The 18,293-nt window shown below is 45.1% G+C and overlaps 1 protein-coding gene and 1 long non-coding RNA gene across 3 annotated transcripts in view; one reads left to right on the plus strand and one right to left on the minus strand.

The window, feature by feature from the left end:
• CLIP4 (CAP-Gly domain containing linker protein family member 4) overlaps positions 1–7,278 on the minus strand; it is a 74,638-nt gene extending 67,360 nt beyond the window's left edge. For both annotated transcript variants that reach the window (XM_058668130.1, XM_004582705.3), the window contains exon 1: positions 7,067–7,278. The gene's annotated coding sequence lies outside the window, so the exon portion shown is untranslated. The remainder of the gene's footprint in view (positions 1–7,066) is intronic.
• A 120-nt stretch (positions 7,279–7,398) lies between these two features.
• Positions 7,399–18,293, plus strand: LOC131481028 (uncharacterized). Its single transcript, XR_009245997.1, has 3 exons — positions 7,399–7,653; positions 11,043–11,187; positions 18,147–18,293. It is a non-coding gene; the product is annotated as an uncharacterized LOC131481028 (long non-coding RNA).

Below are 18,293 nucleotides of genomic sequence, written 5' to 3' on the forward strand. Positions count from 1 at the left end.
GTCAGTAAAAAGCAGCTCTATTCTGTGAGATCAGTGGAGCCATTCCTTCCTTCCTCCGTTTGTTTCTGGATTTCCCCAAACCAAGGTCCTTGTCCTTTATCTTTAAAAGGCTTATGACAAAAACATTTCAACAGCTGAGATGTAGAATCAACCTAGGTAACTATCCAGGGGTTGGTGGATAACAAAAATGTGATGTATTTACACCATGGAAAATTAGCCATAAAAAGAAGAAAATCCTGTCATTTGCAACTACATGAATGAACTTGGAAGACACTATGATAAGTGAAATAAGCCAGGCACAGAAAGAAAATTATAGTATGTCCTCACCTCTATGTGCAAGCTAAGTAAATAGATCTCAAAAAAATGGAAAGGAAAATAGTGATTTTCAGAGCCTGGGGAGGAAAGGAAGAGAGAATTGGTTATTGGATACAGAAACACAATTAGGCAGGAGAATAATCAGCATTCCCTAGCACAGCAGGGTGATTACAGTTGACAATGATTTGTTATGTGCTTCCAACTATCTAGAAGAAATGGTTTTGAATGTTCCCAACACTAAGAAATGATCAATGCACACAGCGAGAGTTGCTAATTGCCTTCATTTGATCATTGGGCACTGTATACATATACTGAAATATCACATTGTTCGCCATGAATATGTAATATTTTCATGTAATATTATTATGTGCCAATTACAAATAAAAAGTTTGAGAAGGCATCTGGTCTAGCTGTGAACATGATCCTATCCCATATTGCAGTGCCTGGATCAATTCCTAACTTGAATCCCAATCCCAGCTTGCTGCTCTTGTACATTCTGGGAGGCAGCAGGTGACGGTGACCCCTAAGGGAGATCTGAATTGAGTTTCCAAAACCTGGCTCCGACCGCAGCTGTCGCAGGCACGTGGAGAGTGAACTTGGGAACACTGGCGAGGAGCATGTGCTCTCTCCCTGTCTCATGAATAAACAATTTTTTAAATGTCTTTTTAAAAATGGTGGCATTGTTTCTGGGGAAAATCATCAGGGCTACCAGGATTCTAACAAGCCAACGGCCCTTGAAGCCAGGACCTTCTTACTGTTTCTCCTTGGGCTTGCTGTCTACCCACCTATGTCCTCTTTCTCAAGGCTGCAGAGGTCGACCTCCTGCTGAAGGGGACAGAAAGCCTCAGAGAACTCAGGTGGACTGTACAGCCTTGTTTCCTGCATGGGTGAGCACTCAAATCACCTTTCCGTATTTTAAAAACCAAGTCCTCAAGACACCCTAGAGTTACACTAGCCCCTACCTTCTTTTCTTTGGTAGACCTCGTTCTTAAGAAAACATGAACATGCAAGTTTTCCAAGCCAAGCTTGTTCCCAGGCCCTCCAGTTGGTGCCATTCCCAAGCATCACAAGACACCACTCCTAGTAGACATGCTTTTTTGGGTCAACAGAAAGAAAACAGGAATAAAAGAAATGATTCATGACTCCAGAATCAAATTGCCACTATGGCACAAGAACCCAAGTTTCTCATACATGACTACAAAGTCCAGAAGTTTCTGTGACATAGAAAAATCTCACCCAGACAGTTCCCATGATGATGTCCCTTCCATCAAAACTGCCTCTGACCTAGCCCCTTAATGTAACTCTCATTTTGTAAAAGATGTGCAGCATAAAGGATTATTATGAAAAGATACCAGGAAAACACAATCATCTGCATCTAAACCATGGAAACCACTACAGAACAGTCACCCTGGTTCTGACAACCACAAAAAGCTAGCTTAGGGAAATCATTATAGATCCAAGAGACACAGAGTACCATCCCTAGCCCATAATTCACACATCTTCTCTGGATATGGATGCATACAAACAAATTGAAAATCTGCTGGGGGATTAGCACTGTGTCATAGCAGGCTGATCCTCTGCCTGCTCTCCCATATGGGCACCGATCCTAGTCCTAGCTACTCCACTTTCCATCCAGATCTCTGCTAATGCCCTGGGAAAACAGCAGAGGATGATCCAAGGCCTTGGGCCCCTATACCCTCACGGGAGACTGGGAAGATGCTCCTGGCTCCCACCTTTGGACCAACTCAGCTCTGGCCATTGCAGTCATTTGGGGAGTGAACCAGCAAGCATATTGTGCTCTCTCTCTTTCTCCATCTCTTTGTAACTCTGCTGTCAAATGAAATCCATCAATCTTACCCCCCAAAAAAGTGGAAGTTTGAATCTTTTTATAAAATAAAATTTTGTCTAAAAAAAAAAAGTCCCGAGAGGGCAAGAATTTTGTCCTATTTGTGTCTCTGCTAGATCCCAAGTATTTAGAAGGGCGTCAAATGCCTAGTATGAATCCAGCAAATACGTTTTGGTTGAATGGGGCAGATTCTTACAATTTCCTTTTGAGTGAGATGAAATATTCTGTCTAGAGAACTGGGAAGTCCTGGAAGCTGACTTTGCATCACACATGCAAGGCGTTGTCTCAGCACCACAAAACTCCATCAAGTTGTCTCCCCAGCAGCTATGAACAAAACTCTCCACTTTATCCAAGATTCCTGTAAACCATCAGCAGCTTTAATAATGTCATGATTGGGGATTGAGAGAATGCCAGACCTACTGGAGCTGCTCCTGAGTGAATAGAAGGCAGCTCATACCTTGTCAATCATGGATCAAATAACTTGCCACACCAAAGCAAGCCACTGACAGCCCAATTAGCGGCTACTGAGTCATGAGAGACTCTCCTAGGTGACCAAGACAGCATTGAGAGTGAGACTGTTCCTGCTATTCCTTATCTAACTATATTTGAAACAGCAGGGACTGGTCAAGGCAAAAATCAATGCTAATTGCTTTTGTAGAGTCCCACAGGGTTCAACACAAGAAGGATGAGTTAGCTACAGATTATCCACTGAAGGCCCATCAGAATATATCATGCTATAGCTTTATTATCGCCAAGATAATCACAGCCATAAGGCATTGAATGGCACTGAGTCAGGCAACAAAACTGCTACTATCTATCAAATCCCCAGAAATATGCTACATGCTCCTACTTGATGGGCAACATGGAAACTGCAACTGCATGTAAGGCTCACTCTGTTTTCTGATGGAGGAACAAGATGGTCGTGGCTGCAGTTGCAGCTGAAATTGGGAGCTTTGACTCATCTCTCACCAGTTTGCATGCAACCCCAGTGTCACTTACCTTGCCTGCATCGAGGTGTTGAACACTCAGCACAGGCCTGACTCAAAGTAGGCATCTGACAAGTAGCTGCGCTGCTAAGACAGCAGGGGAAAAGGAGACCAACCAGCTGTTGAAGAGACAGCCTAGGACACAGGATTTCCCAGGGAGCACACTGCCAGGCATGGTGGCCAGGAAAGGCCTAGCAGCTAAATGGGAAGGACAATGGGAGCTGGTGTGCAACGACCCAGCATGCACTGAGTGCTGCCTAGGTGCTGGGCATTATTTTAAGTTCTTTCATTCTTCCATTTCTTCTGCAAGATCAATACCCATTCGGTTTCATCTTCCTGGTTAGAGAATCGAAGCTCAGAGTAGTTAGACAGTGTGCCTGAGATTACACAGTCATTTGCAGAACCAGGATTTGAGCCTGAGCCATCTCTGGATCTCAAAAATGAACCTTATGGCATTGATGTTTTGCAAAAGAAAAGGCTTGAGAGCAGAGAAGGCCCTTGTGTTTAGAGAATATGAAGAGACTGTGATGCAGTCCATTCAGGCTGTTCTCACAGGACACCAGCAACTGGATAACTTATACAAAACACCAGTTCATTTTTGGAGGCTGGAAAGTCCACAACCAAGGGGCTGGCAGAATTCCCTTCTGGTTTATAAGCAACCATTTCTGGCATCCTGGGAGCTCTCTGGGCTCTCTTTCACAGGGACTCCCACCTCCATCACCCTCACACTGGGGACTAACTCTCACATCTGAAGCCAGAAGACAAGCATTCAGTCCCTGGCTGGAGTGGAGCTGTCAGTAAGCAGCTAAGCCAGAGAGCAGCTGGAAAGCTAGGAGAAGCCTCAATCAAGAATAACCTCAAATGTCATTCTAAGAGGCTCTGAGATGGTGCCATGAGGACATGGAGAAGCCACCACAAGTTCCCAAAGAGGGAAAGAAGGGGCCTGCAGCACCGCCCACCTTGAAGTTCCTGCCTGAACTTTAGGCCCCACATACCTGTTCCCCCTACTCAAGGAAGGAAAATTCTGATCTTGAGATGCCTACACAGGACTCCAAGCACTCTGCAATGAAATTTATCGGCTGAAAAAGTTGCCTTGAGATTCTTCCTGCTTACCAATTCCACTTAGACCTTCTCAAAATAGAAAATGATTTGTACAAGTGATTCCTCCACATACAGCTTAGCTAACAATCTGCATCCAAAATGAAGTTGAGACAAGTTCTACAGATGCCCTTAGTGGGTGGAAATTCATTGCTTCTGCCTTTCCCATCACTCCTCATTAATCTCTTAGCAGCATAACAGTAACAACCATACAGCATCCTGCTAATCATTTGATTATTACATCGTAATATATAACAAGGCACCATATCTGGGACATGAGTCCTTTGACAAGAGCAAATCCCAGCAAACAACAGCCATACAACTTCCTGTCTTACCCAGCTTGCTGCCCACTCAAGGTACCCAGCTTCTCTTGATCCCTTAGCTTCTAAAATGAATTTTTGTTGCTTTAGTTAGTTAGTTAGTTAGTTATTTTGAGATACAGAGAAACAGAATGATTCCACCTACTGGTTCACTCCTCAAATGCCCACCTTAGCTGGGCCAAGGTCAGAAGCCAGGACTTCAACCCAGGTCTCCCCGTGGGTGGCAGGAACCCAGTCACTTGAGCTATCACTGTTCACTCCCAGGGTCTGCACTGGCAGGAAGCTAAAACTGAGAGTTGAAGTCAGGTATCAAAGCAGATGCTGTGGTGGAGGGTATGGGCATCGTAGCTAAGACGAATGTCTACCCCCCACCCCAGCTTCTGCTTTTCCAGCACATAAATGCCCAACTTCAGACTCCACAGCAGGGAGTCACCAGAGATCTGCTTTTCCACTAATTCAAAGGCCCTGTTGCTGGCAGCAGGAGCCTGGCATACTTTTTTTAAGATTTATTTATTTCTCTTGGAAAGTCAGAATTACAAAGAAAGAAGGACAGGTTCACTCCCCAAATGACCACAATGGCTAGAGCTGAGCCCATCCAAAGCCAGGAGCCAAGAACTTCCTCTGAGTCTCCCAAGTGATACAGGGGGCCAGGGACTTGGGTCATCTTCCACTGCCTTCCCAGGCTACAAGCAGGGAACTGGATCAGGCAGTGAAGCAGCTGGAACATGAACCAGCATCCATATGGGATGCTGGCACTGGCAGGTGCAGTATTAGCCTGTTACACCCCCACATTGGCCCCAGGCACTTGGCATCTTTATACGCAATACCCAGTGCCTCTATTGCCAAGGCCCTGATGGGGTCTCAGCAGAGACAGGCCACCCTAAGCAAGCAGAGTCACATGGTCCTCCGCTCCTACAACCTGGAGACCCAGGGCGAAGAGGTGTGAGTGGCAAGGGAAGTGTTGATCCCTGCTTGTGAAGTCAGGAGTGAAAGTGGGACTTGGTTTAAGAAACAGAACAGTGCCAAGCAAAGTGGAACTAATTGGTTGTCCTCTAGGCAGACAAAAGTTGAAGTTCTTGACTAACTGCGGGACCATGAACAGATAAAATTAAGTAAGTTAACCTCAGAGATTCAGTTCCTGTGTTTATAAAATGGATATCCTAGTAGTACCTACTTTATCACATGGGGTCTAATACGAATTCTATGAAGTTATGCGAACAGAACTTAGCACAGTGCCTCATACTAAATAACTGTTCAATAAAAGTGATTAATGCATGTATATGGCTAATAAATACAAGATACAATATTTAGAGAACAGCGCTGTGGTATTGTTAGGCTAAGCCAGCACCCCATGTGAGTACCAGTGCCAGTCGCAGCTGATCCGTTTCCAATCTAGCTGTCTGCTAATGCCTGGGAGGTTGGGCCAAGTGCTTGAACCCCTATGCCCATGTGGAAGATCTGTCATCCAAAAACATACAAAGAACTGTTAAAATCCAAAAAGCTTTGCTCAGTTTTTAAAATGAGTAGATCTTTACAATGAGTGGAAGAAATAGACACCCTAGCAGAGAAGACATATAGGTAGTGGATAAGCAAATGAAAAGATGCTCACATCATATGTTATCAGAGAATTATAAATATACAATGAGATACCACCATGTATCAACTGAAATGGCTGAAATCCTAAACAATTGCGCTCCTAGGCATTTAGCCAAGTGATTTGAAAACCTAGATTCACACAAAAGTCTTCACATGAATAGCATCTTTATTCATCATTTTTCCAAACCAGAAGTAATCAAGACCAACTTATATAGGTGAATGGATAAACTGATACATCTCTACAATGGTACATTATTCATTGATTTAAAAAAAAAAAGAAGGCAGCATGCTCTCAAGCCGTGAAAAAAAAAACATGGAGAAATCTTAAATTCTGAAATGTTACATGGAAAATGCCAGTTTGAGAAGACTCCATACTATAGGATTCCAATATAAGGCGTTCTAGACAGGGCAAAGCTATGGGGACAGGGAAACAATCCACGGCCGCAGAGGTTAGACAAAGGGAGGGGTGGGTGATTGGAGCACAGAGATTGTTAAGGGCAGAGAAATGAGTCTGTATATGCCCGTAGTGGTGGTGCAGGGCTTCATGGGTGTTGTTTATCAAAACAACCCATAGAATGTATAGCACCAAGAGTGAACCCTAAGGAAGGATATGGCTTTAAGTTAATAGTAATCTACCAATTGATAATCAAATGAAAAAAAAAATGTGAACTGTGACGTGTCTTTAAAACGCCATTCGAATCTGTAGCCATCTTGACCTTGTGGTCAGGCTCTTAGGTTGAAAAGGCTGTGTTTCCATCAGACACATCTAAATGGCCTTTGGGTAAATGTCCAGTGACCACGACCCATACTTGTATCTCTAAAATAACTCAGTGCTCCAATCAGTGCACATAGCACCCTCTCAGTTGGGAATGAGTTCTCTCAGAAGGCGGCGTGGTAAGACTTACCCAAATCCTGCGACTGTCTTCTCAGTGTCACGAGGAAACGAATGCTCAGTCCCTCATGGGTCTTTCTGAACAGCACCAGCTGGTTAGAGCGTTGTCTGCTTTATGGGAATGTATGGGTTTTCATCATGGGCTGCCTGGAGTCCCTATGCAGATTCCAGATTCCAATCAGGGAAAGCCAGAGTGGTAGTGGTAGCTTTGGCTTGCTCCTTTGATGGAGTCCTCCTTCAAGTGCACCAGCCAATCAGGGTCCAACAGGCAGCAAATACATAATAATGACATGACTTTCGGTGCTATGGATACCAGATTTAAGGGGCTAGAGGCCAGTCATTGTTACCCTACCCTACCTCTGAGAGTGCCGGCAGCAATGGCCAAGGAAGAAAAATCATCAGTGGAGTCTGGCCCTGCCAAGGAAGAATCCCAGAAAGCTCTAGGAGACATCTCTAAGGTCCCAAGCCATTAAGGCCCCTGGTCATCCTGAATCCCAATCCAGAGTTCCTTCCATGTCAGCTTTCCTAGAGCTTTGCTTAATTTCTTCGAGTGGGAGAAGTGAAGTTGACTTCCAAGACTGGGTGTTCCATCACTAAGATGTAAGCTCCAATGATGTCCTGGAGCCTATAGGACACAGTCATAATATCACATCATGGTATCTTGAATGGCAAAGTCTGAGGGAGTGGTAGCCCACCCAAGACATGAGAGCATGTCAAAAAATATGTCAAAAAAATATGTAGGGGTCTGCATTGTGGTGTACACATTGTGCTGTGTTAAGCTACCAACCATGACATTAGCATCCCATCTGAGCAACAGTTTGAGTTCCAGCTGCTGTACCTCCTATCCAGCTCTGTGCTAATGTGCCTGGAGAAACAACTGAAGATGGTCCAGAAACTTGGGTCCCTGCCACCCACATGGAAGACCGACATAGGGTCCCATCTTCAGCCTGGCCCAGGTAGTCATTTGGAGAGTGAACTAGCGGATGGAATCTCCCTTTTTTTCTCTTTTTCACTGAAATTGTTTCAGATAAGTAAGTAAATCTTTTTTTATTTAAAAAACAGGTGAAGGACCGAGTGGCGTGGCCTAGCGGCTAAAGTCCTCGCCTTCAACGCCCCGGGATCCCATATGGGCGCCAGTTCTAATCCCGGCAGCTCCACTTCCCATCCAGCTCCCTGCTTGTGGCCTGGGAAAGCAGTTGAGGACAGCCCAATGCATTGGGACCCTGCACCCGTGTGGGAGACCTGGAAGAGGTTCCTGGCTCCCGGCTTCGGATCGGCACAGCACCGGCCGTTGCGCTCACTTGGGGAGTAGAACATTGGATGGAAGATCTTCCTCTCTGTCTCTCCTCCCTTCTGTATATCTGACTTTGTAATAAAATAAATAAATCTTAAAAAAAAACAGGTGAAAAAGTAATATTAAAAGATGAGTTTATTTGATGCAAACAAAATGTTGAAACCCATGCATGATTATTTCATAATATGAGTTTTCCACGGTCATTTGAAGAACCTATAAATGCATGGATTTCAAAACGTTTTGCACCAAAAATAAATGTCTCTTTTAATGTCATGTTCCATGAACTCTGAATTACCCTCACAGCCAGGTATTTTCGGCTTTAATGTTGTTACTGCCAGAGGCACCATTTTAGAGGGCAAAATTATTTCATCTTTGCCCAAATGGCCACTTCAACTAGGTTGAGGCTGCAGGAATTTCTCTAATGAGAGATAAGTGGGTCCAGTGTGCTTTGAAACTATGCTATCTGCTGATACCCTCAGAACCATAGGGCCCAGCGGCGTGGCCTAGTGGCTAAAGTCCTTGCCTTGAACGCCCCGGGATCCCATATGGGCACCAGTTCTAATCCCATCCAGCTCCACTTCCCATCCAGCTCCCTGCTTGTGCCCTGGGAAAGCAGTTGAGGAAGGCCCAAGGCTTTGGGACCCTGCACCCATGTGGGAGACCCTGAAGAGGTTCCTGGTTCCCGGCTTCGGATTGGCACGCACCGGCCGTTGCAGCTCATTTTGGGAGTGAATCATCGGATGGAAGATCTTTCTCTCTGTATATCTTTGTAATAAAAATATAATAAAATCTTTTTTAAAAATTTAAAAAATGGGGCCACAGAAATTGCTGAGTCACTGTTGAGTTTCTCTTCTACAAGCACAGGAGCCATCCCTTCATGCCTCAAGAGAGAACAGCTTTCGCAGGCTCTTTCACTTGTGGTGAGTCTTGGCAAAGTCTAACTGCCTTCCCTGTGCTGCAGAGGACCTGCAGTAGCGTTTTCCTCTGCACTATAGAAGTATGCCTGACATCCTTAGCACAGTGTGTGGTTCCAGCTCTTAATGAATTGCAAGCCTCATCAATGCCCAATTTCTGGTTTAAAACTCCAGTTTTCAGAATCATGTATGTGCTTAAGCATAAAAAAAGTATTGAGGTAATGGCAAAAGAAACATTGGAGAAATTGAGGAATGTCACCATGTCAGGCCTATCCAGGTAAGGGAGGGTGGAGCTGCAGGGACTCTGAATGGGAAACCACTAGTGAAGGGCCTGGCAAGATCACAGTTCCTACTAAAATAACCCTGCTGGTTGTGACAGAAATAGAAGTGACAGGTGCCGAGTGGCTTTCCCCTCTGCTCTTTCAATCTGAACTTGAGTTCTGAGTCATTGTCTGCATTATAGAAATACGTAATCTAGAAGCTTGTACTGCTCCATCTTAAAAAAAAAAAACTAGCTAACCTATAATCTCTAGAATTTTCTATTGTCTTTTTTATATTGATTACAATCATTTCTATTTGTAATGAATTTGCGATTCCTCTTTTCATCTCGATAACAATAAGTTCTGTTTGTAACAAAGACAATAAAAAATTTATCTCAAAGTACATTCAGAATTGTGTGCACACACACACACCAAAAAAAGCTGGAACTTGTACTAGGTTGGCACGTCACATAAGATATTGTGGGTCCTCTCACTCAGAGATGCAGACTTGACTGTCTGCTCAGCAGATGAGCCATGTCTCCATGTCCATGCACGCAGCACATCTCTCTCTCTCTCTCTCTCTCTCTCTCTCTCTCTCTCTCTCTCTCTCTCTAATGGTCCCCAAAACATGAATCAAGAGCCCCATAGTAGATTCCACAGGTAGTTAGAGAAGAATCTAACAAAGATATGACTTTCAAAGCTTAGGAAAGCCACCAAGGGCAAGGCAGTGCTAATAGCATGTGTCGCCCTGCCCCAGCCTGAAGAGAGGTGATGAGAGAGAGAATTATTTCAGGACCCAGAGGGGGTGACTATGTGGAGAGGGGTCCCTCATGGATACTGTGGTCCTATATGAGGATGGGGTAAAAAAAATGTGGGAATCAGCACCCTAAATTACTCCTGCCTGCCCAATGATACCCTCTGCCTTGGTCAGCTTTGTGTTGCAACAAAATACCTGACACAGGCTATTCACAAGACAAGAGAAGTTCACTTAGCTCAGTTTGGGAGGTTCAAGGGTACGGTAACCAATCAGCTCAGTACCGGTGAGGATTTCATGATGCATGTGGGTGGTAGGTAGAGGTGATGGAAGCCCATGTCAGGGTAGGAGGCCACATCTCAAATCAGGAGCAGAGAGCAAGAACAGGTGCAGCCAGACTGGCTCCTTTGACGACGACCCTCCCTCTGGAACAACCAGAGGATTGCATGGGAGAAAAACTCATACTTCCAATGATGACCCAAGGACCTGCCACTCTCCCCCACCTCCCCAAGTGGCCCCCATCTCTCAACATTCCCAACTGGGCACCTTGAATAGATACAAACATACTGACTGCACAGTTCTGCCCACAGGGAGCTGCTCCCAGGACAGAGAGACGTGTGGTTACACAGCTGTGGGGAGCAAGGCTGCAGGGGCTGAGAAAAAAATCTCACATCCAGAACAATTGTGATTTTTCCCTCCTTTTGGCCATAGGGTTAGTACCAGGGTTCGGCTTCTCGCTGGCCAGTGTGCTTTCTCTGTCTCCCAAGACCGGCCTCTGCTTTCTGACACAAACAGGACATTTGCGACAGGAATGTGAACAAGTTTCATCCTGATTCCTGGTGATAAGACATTGTGTGCTGACCTCTTGAGCCCCAGCCATTGGTCAGGTAATAACTTGGAGGAACACACACAGTGAGTCCTGGGTCCAGGCTTGTGATCTCACCGACACCTGGCTGCCTATAATTATTGGAGCCAGTTATAAATTTCACAGTCACTGACTTGAGTGTGCAAAAATGTAATTTTCTCTATTCTCCTATAATTGAGTGTAATTTCCGCCTGGAGCCTTCATTCTGTCTCAAAGCAGAGAAAATTTAATCCAGTCACTTTCAGATAAACTCATTCAAATTCCATTTTTTTCTTACTCCATTCAAGTTTATAATTCAGCCACAATTGAGTTGAAAACTCTTCTTTCTTTGGTCTCCGATCTCCTCCCCCCACCCCTAAAATTGAATCTAAGCTCTCCAGGGCCTACCCAAGATGGCCGTCTACTTCTTGGTCTTAATTTGCTCTGTCTGGCTCTGACCATCACATATGCCAGGTACCCCATTGAAAGGTGGATGGTCTATGGGATCCAAAGGGATTCTCAAAGTCTCCCCATTGAAAGTGCAGCACTGTTCTGGGCCAACTCACTGGCTTTCCCCTGTAGCTGCTGAGTTTTATGCTCCAAGGAAACCTTCAGGACAGTATGGGTGCCCTCCCATGCCACCATGCCCTGTGGGAAACTGCAGCACATTTTCTTGTCTCTGGACACCATTCCTACTCTACCATATCAAAATGACATGGGAAACAGGGCAGGTGTTTAGGGCAGTGGCCAAGGTGCCACTTGGGATACGCACACCCCATATTGGGGTCGAGGCCATGCCCTACTCCTGACGCCAGCTTTCTGCTGATGCACACCCAGGGTAGAAGCCAGGTGGTGGTGGCTCAAGCACTGGAATCATCCTGCCATCCATAAGGGAAATCTGTGTTTTGTTCTTGCCTCCTGGAGATGTCGGCCTGATTAAGCCCTGGATTTTGGAGAACATCTGAGAAGTGAATCCATAGATGGAAGATCTTTCTTTTACTCTGTGTGCTTCTCTGCCTATCTGGTAAATAAAAAATAACTTAAAAACAAAAGACAATGGAAGGCATTGCTCCCCGGGACTTGCTGGTCTGTTAGTCTGTGCCTCCCCAGCCTCAGCTGTGGCTAACAGGGGAGGCACAAGCACCTTCACTTTCAGAGGAGGCCCAGAGAGCACAGGGGGCCCCTCATTTGGGTCTGATGTGTGGCTGTGCTCTCCACTTCTCCCCCACCCCAACTCTTCTGCTTCCGGGTCCTGGTGCAGCTACCCATCAGACACCAAGGGTAACTCTCGGCTCTAAAACTCCATCATTCTTGGAGTGGCTTCTAACCAACAACCGTGGCTGCCTGGGCATTGAAGGCATTCGAGGCACATCGGAGAGGAGAAACAGGTCCATTTACATTCCCCATCCTACTCCAGGGTCCTCTGTCCATTCCAATTGCCTGTGTCACATGTGAGGGACCACTAATTGGTCGCCCCATATTGTTCCACAGCTGAAGTCAGTTCACTGCCAGGTTCTAAAGACATGACCCTCAAAGTGCCTGGGGTGGGTGGTGCGGAACTTACCAGTTGAAATACATGCTCACTGCTGTCCCCTTCCCTGTCTGCCAGCTGGACACCTGGATGGGGAAACACTGATCAAAAGGGACAGAGTTCCAGTTAGGACAAGCTACACAGTGTGGAATTAGTTAAGGTGCTGTGTCCCCAAAAAATACTCAGAGGTTAGATCTTATACATTCTCACTTCCCCCAAAACAACAAGTACATGAGGTGATGGGTATGCTAATTGGCTTGATTCGATCATTTCCTAATGTACGCATGTATCGAAACATTGCATCGAGGTGGGCATTGTTCAGCACATCAAGGCAATAGAACCTTGAGTCCTTGCCACCCACGTGGGAGACCAAGATGGAGCCCCAGGTTCCTGGCCTACCTGTTGTAGCCATTTGGGGAGTGAACCAGCAGATGAAAGATCCATCTCTCTTGCTCTCCCTCCTGCTGTCATTCTGCCTTTCAAATATATACTTGAATAATTTTTTGGGCCCGGCAGCGTGGCCTAGCGGCTAAAGTTCTTGCCTTCAACGCCCCGGGATACCATATGGGTGCCGGTTCTAATCCCATCCAGCTCCACTTCCCATCCAGCTCCCTGCTTGTGGCCTGGGAAAGCAGTCGAGGATGGCCCAAGGCTTTGGGACCCTGCACCCGTGTGGGAGACCTGGAAGAGGTTCCTGGTTCCTGGCTTCGGATCGGCGCAGCACCGGCCGTTGCGGCTCACTTGGGGAGTAAAACATCGGATGGAAGATCTTCCTCTCTGTCTCTCCTCCTCTCTGTATATCTGACTTTGTAATAAAATGAATAAATCTTTAAAAAATAATAATTTTTAGGGCCCGGCGGCGTGGTCTAGCGGCTGAAGTCCTCGCCTTGAATGCCCCGGGATCCCATATGGGCGCCGGTTCTAATCCCGGCAGCTCCACTTCCCTTCCAGCTCCCTGCTTGTGGCCTGGGAAAGCAGTTGAGGACGGCCCAATGCATTGGGACACTGCACCCACGTGGGAGACCTGGAAGAGGTTCCAGGTTCCCGGCATCGGATCGGCGCAGCACCGGCCCGTTGCGGCTCACTTGGGGAGTGAATCATCGGACGGAAGATCTTCCTCTCTGTCTCTCCTCCTCTGTGTATATCTGGCTGTAATAAAATGAATAAATCTTTAAAAAATAATAATAATAATTTTTAAAGTGTTATTAACACATTTGACAAAAGTGTTAATATTGTAAAAATTAATAAATATCTCCATTTTAAAAATCATACTGGTAATCCCTGAAAGAAAAACTGCAGATGACCAAATAATACATAATCACATATATTTAAGGTTGACTGATTGATTTGAAAGGCAGCATAACACTGAATGGGAAAGAGGCAGAAACATCCTCCGTCTGCTGGTTCACTCCCCAAATGACTGCAACAGCCTGGCATGGTCCGTGCCAAAGCAAGGAGGCAGGAATTTCCCTCTGAGACTCCCACGTGGGTGGCAGGGGCCCAAGGACCCGAGCATTAGCCACTGATTTCCAGGTGCAGTCATTGGCTAGAAGCTGTCCTGGGAGTAGAGCAGCAAGGATTCAAACCAGAGCTCCAATCTGGCATGTCAGCATTGTGGAACAGCAGTGTAAGCCACTGCTTTCAATGCTGGCACCAAAATATGTTTTATTTAAATAGAAACTCTTCAATTAACCAGTGGCTGCAAACTTAAATAAAGTGCCATTTTTTCCCTTTCAGATGAGCAGGAATCTTTTGAAAGGACAATGTCCAACACTGACAAGCGTGCAGTAAAGCGAACATGTTTTCACACGGCTGCTGGAAGTGAATATGTCCCCCTTCCCCTCCTGGAGAGGAATGTCACAATTTGTGGCAAAAGCGTTGTCCGCGTTTACTTTTGGGGAAGCTTAACTGCCACTCTTTATGTGTGGCTGCACACAGTGACCAAATTCCAGAAGACCACAGCCTGGGAAGTTGGGGTGGGCGGGGTCGATCCAGAGTGGAGCACCCTGACACAGGCGGCTGTAGCAGGTGTCTGGGGGCAACACCTCTAGCTGTGCAGCGTGCTGACCATAAGTACCCCCGATTTCAGCTGCTGGAGGCGTCCTGGTACCTCCGGAGCTTCCTCCCCAAATTCCATCAGCCCAATCCACTGGTGAGAGGAAATCACAGTGGAGGAACATTCTATAAAACACCTGATAAGTATTCACCAAATTCCAAGGTCTTCAAAGGAAATCTGTGAAATTGTCACAGCCCCTCTGGAGCTTAAGGAGATGTGACCCGTCAGATTTCTCCCAAAAAAAAAGACCTTACACCAAAACTAAGGAAATCTGAATAGCGTTACCAGCACCAATTGATAGTGATGTATCAACACAGATTCCTGAATTGTGACAAAAGGCCTGTCGGAATAGGCAATGCTAAAAACAGAGCAATCGGGCAGGGGCAAACAGGAATGGGAAATATTGTACTTTTCTGCAATCTAGAACTGGTTTTGAAAAATCAAATCTTTGTAACTTTTTTCTGTGTTTAGATTTTAATTAAGCAATTCTGCCTCCCAGAATTTGTCCTGAGAAAATAATCACAAAGGCGAAGGAAGACTTACTTACAAGGGTATTTTGGAATCATTTATAATACATATAATCTTAATGTTCAATAATACTGTCTAGCCAAAGAAATTTATCTTTCCTTACTTCAATGGAATGCTGTGGTCATTAAAAATGATGTAAAGAATATTTGGTGAGATGAATATAAATTATGGCATATTAAGAGAAAAACTAAGTTATTACAAATTACATGTCCAGCATTGAGACAGAAATGAGTTAGAAAATTATTGTCCTTTCAGCTTATTTTGATTTATAATTTTCTTGGCATGGTATATATTGCTTCTTTGTTGTAGCCAAGTACACATGACAAAAAGTTTATCATGTTAACATTTTAAAGTATACATTCCAACAGCATTTAGTATATTCAGAACATTTTGCAGCCAAAATCTCTACCAAGTGTGGCAACATTCTCATTTCCACCTTGGCAGTAACTTTCTCCCTCAGCCCAGTCACCAACACTGCTGAATCTACTTGCTGTCTTCATTCTGGAAAAGTCTGTGGCATGTGACCTTTGTGTCTGCCTCCTTTCCCTCAAAATCGTGTTTTCAGTTTACCCTGTAAACCTGGGTCATATTCCCTCGTATTCCCCCATCTGTTAATCCGTGTATCAATAAATGTTCAGGTTGCTTCCCCCTTTACCATGGAGTATACAGCTATGAGCAGTCATATACAAGTTTCTATTGAATCATTTTGCCTCTGTAATTGAAAAAGAAAAAACTGTTCCTGGAAGTAGCAGGTTAAGCTCTCAACTCTGATGTCAGCATTCCATATGAGCACCGGTTCGAGTCCTAGTTGACCAAGCTCCTTACTAATGCACCTGGCAAAGCAACAGAAGATGCTACAAGTGCTTGAACCCATGAACTCACGGGGAGCTCCTGGCTGCAGCCTGGCCCAGCCCCAGCTGCTGCTGCCATTGGGGGAGTGGATCAGGATGGAAGACCAACCTCTCTCTCTTTCTCTCTCCCTCTCTCTGCAACCCCCACCACGGTGTGTGTGTGTGTGTGTGTGTGTGTGTGTGTGTGTGTGTGTGTGTGTTTCTCTGTTAATCTACCTTTCAAATAAAATGAATTTGTCAGGGAGTGGGAGAGTTAGGGGGTGGAGGAGTAGGGCAGTGTTGTGGTGAAGCCACCACCTGCAATGCTGGCATCCTGCATGAGTGCCATATGAGCCCCTGTTTGAGTCCCAGCTGCTCTGCTTCCAATCCAGCTCCCCGCTAACACATCTGTGAAAGCAGTGAAAGTTGGCGCAAGTGGGAGAGCCAGATGGAGTTTCTGAGTCCTGGCCTAGCCCCGGTTGTTACAATAATTTGGAGAATGAACAAGCAAACGGAAGATTGTCTGCTCTCTTTTTCTGTGATTCTGCCTATATTTGAAAGGGAGATTTTACAGAGAGAAGGAGAGACAGAGAGAGATCTTCTATCTGCTGGTTCACTCCCCAAATGGTCACAATGATGAGACCTGAGCTGCTCCAAAGCTGGGAGCCAGGAGCTTCTTCTTCTAGGTTTCCCACTAGAGTGTAGGGTCCCAAGGACTTGGGCTATCCTCTACTGCTTCCCCAGGCCATGAGTAGGGGTCTGGATGAGAAGTGAAGCAGCCAGGACACAAAATGGTGCCCATGTGGGATGCCGGCTCTTACAGCAAGATCAGCACGCTGTGCCACTGTGCCAACCTCAATAAATCTATTTTTACATTGTCTTTAATAAAGCAATAGAAATTAAATCTAAATAATATTTTCTACTCACAAAACATGAAGTGAATTAGATGATGCTTTGCAAGGCTTGGTACAATAATATTGAATATTAGCTAGTGTTTTACATTTCCCTGTGGCTAGTTTGGAGGGAAAAGGTGATTTTTGTAATTTCTCCACAATTACTGAAGTTCATAATATCTTATGTCATGCAGGCAATGATGAACCAAATGAAATTTGCATTAAACTCTCTCGATGTAGCAGGGCTGTATTCAAAGCTGCTAGTCAGCACTAGAGGCAAGCTAGTTCATTTTCTGGATTGCTTGGGAGTTGGACAAATCCTCTTAGAAGTGTCAAGTTGTTCATCCAAAGTTTATGAAGGGTGAGGGTTCAGCCTAGTGGTAAAGATGCCAGTTTAGATAGCTGCATCCATATTGGAGTACCTGGGGCTAGCCACAGCTCCAGCTCTTGATTCTAGCTTCCTGCTAGTGCAAGACCTTAGGAAGCAGCAAGTGATAATCAAGTTAATCCAGCTAGCTCTAGCAATGGTTGGCATTTGTGGAGTGAACCAGTGAGTGGAAGTGCCCTTTCTCTCTCTCTCTAATAATAATAATGTAAATGCTAATCTTGAGGGAATACCACTCAGCAATAACAAGGTATGAACTATTGACACATATGACGTAAATGATAACTCAATACAACCATATTGAAAGAAATTAAAGATTGCATCCATTTAAGTGCTTAAATGACTTCCAGTCTTGCATAAAAATTGGTAGCATGTTATACCCATCTTTAGCTGGTCATTTGCTTCAGGGCCACATGAAACAAAATAGCAAAGAATTTGTTTAGCCTGAAAAGCAAGAAGTGACAGTGTATAAACCAATGTTTACTAACCATAATTATGTTGTAAGTGTCATGGTTTGACCTATGGTGTGTTCCAGCCTGATTGATTTTAATGGTTTTGGCAGGCGGGCCTAACCTTCTCAGCTGAGTGCAGCCATCCTTAGTGGCTGGCTTCCAAAATAACACGATGTGACGAAATCAAAGATGTGTGGCTTGTGAGATAGCTCATGTTTGATGTTTTTCTTGGGCTACTTTAAAAGGAACGAGTGATTTTGATAATTTCTCCCACTATCACTACAGTTCTGAAGAGCATTTTACAGTATGTGGACAATGATGAGGAAAATAAGAATGGTGTTTCTCATAACAGGGCTATCTTCAAAGCCACTGCTCAGCAGTGGAAGAGGAGGATTCGTTTCTTAGACCACCTGGGAGCTGGACAGGTCCCCTTAGGAGTGTCCAGCTTCTTTCTTGTCCCTTGGAGCCCCACTCTGCAGAAAGCCCATTGTCATGCTAG

This window comes from Ochotona princeps, chromosome 8 (genome assembly GCF_030435755.1).
Source record: "Ochotona princeps isolate mOchPri1 chromosome 8, mOchPri1.hap1, whole genome shotgun sequence".
Classification (NCBI taxonomy): domain Eukaryota; kingdom Metazoa; phylum Chordata; class Mammalia; order Lagomorpha; family Ochotonidae; genus Ochotona; species Ochotona princeps.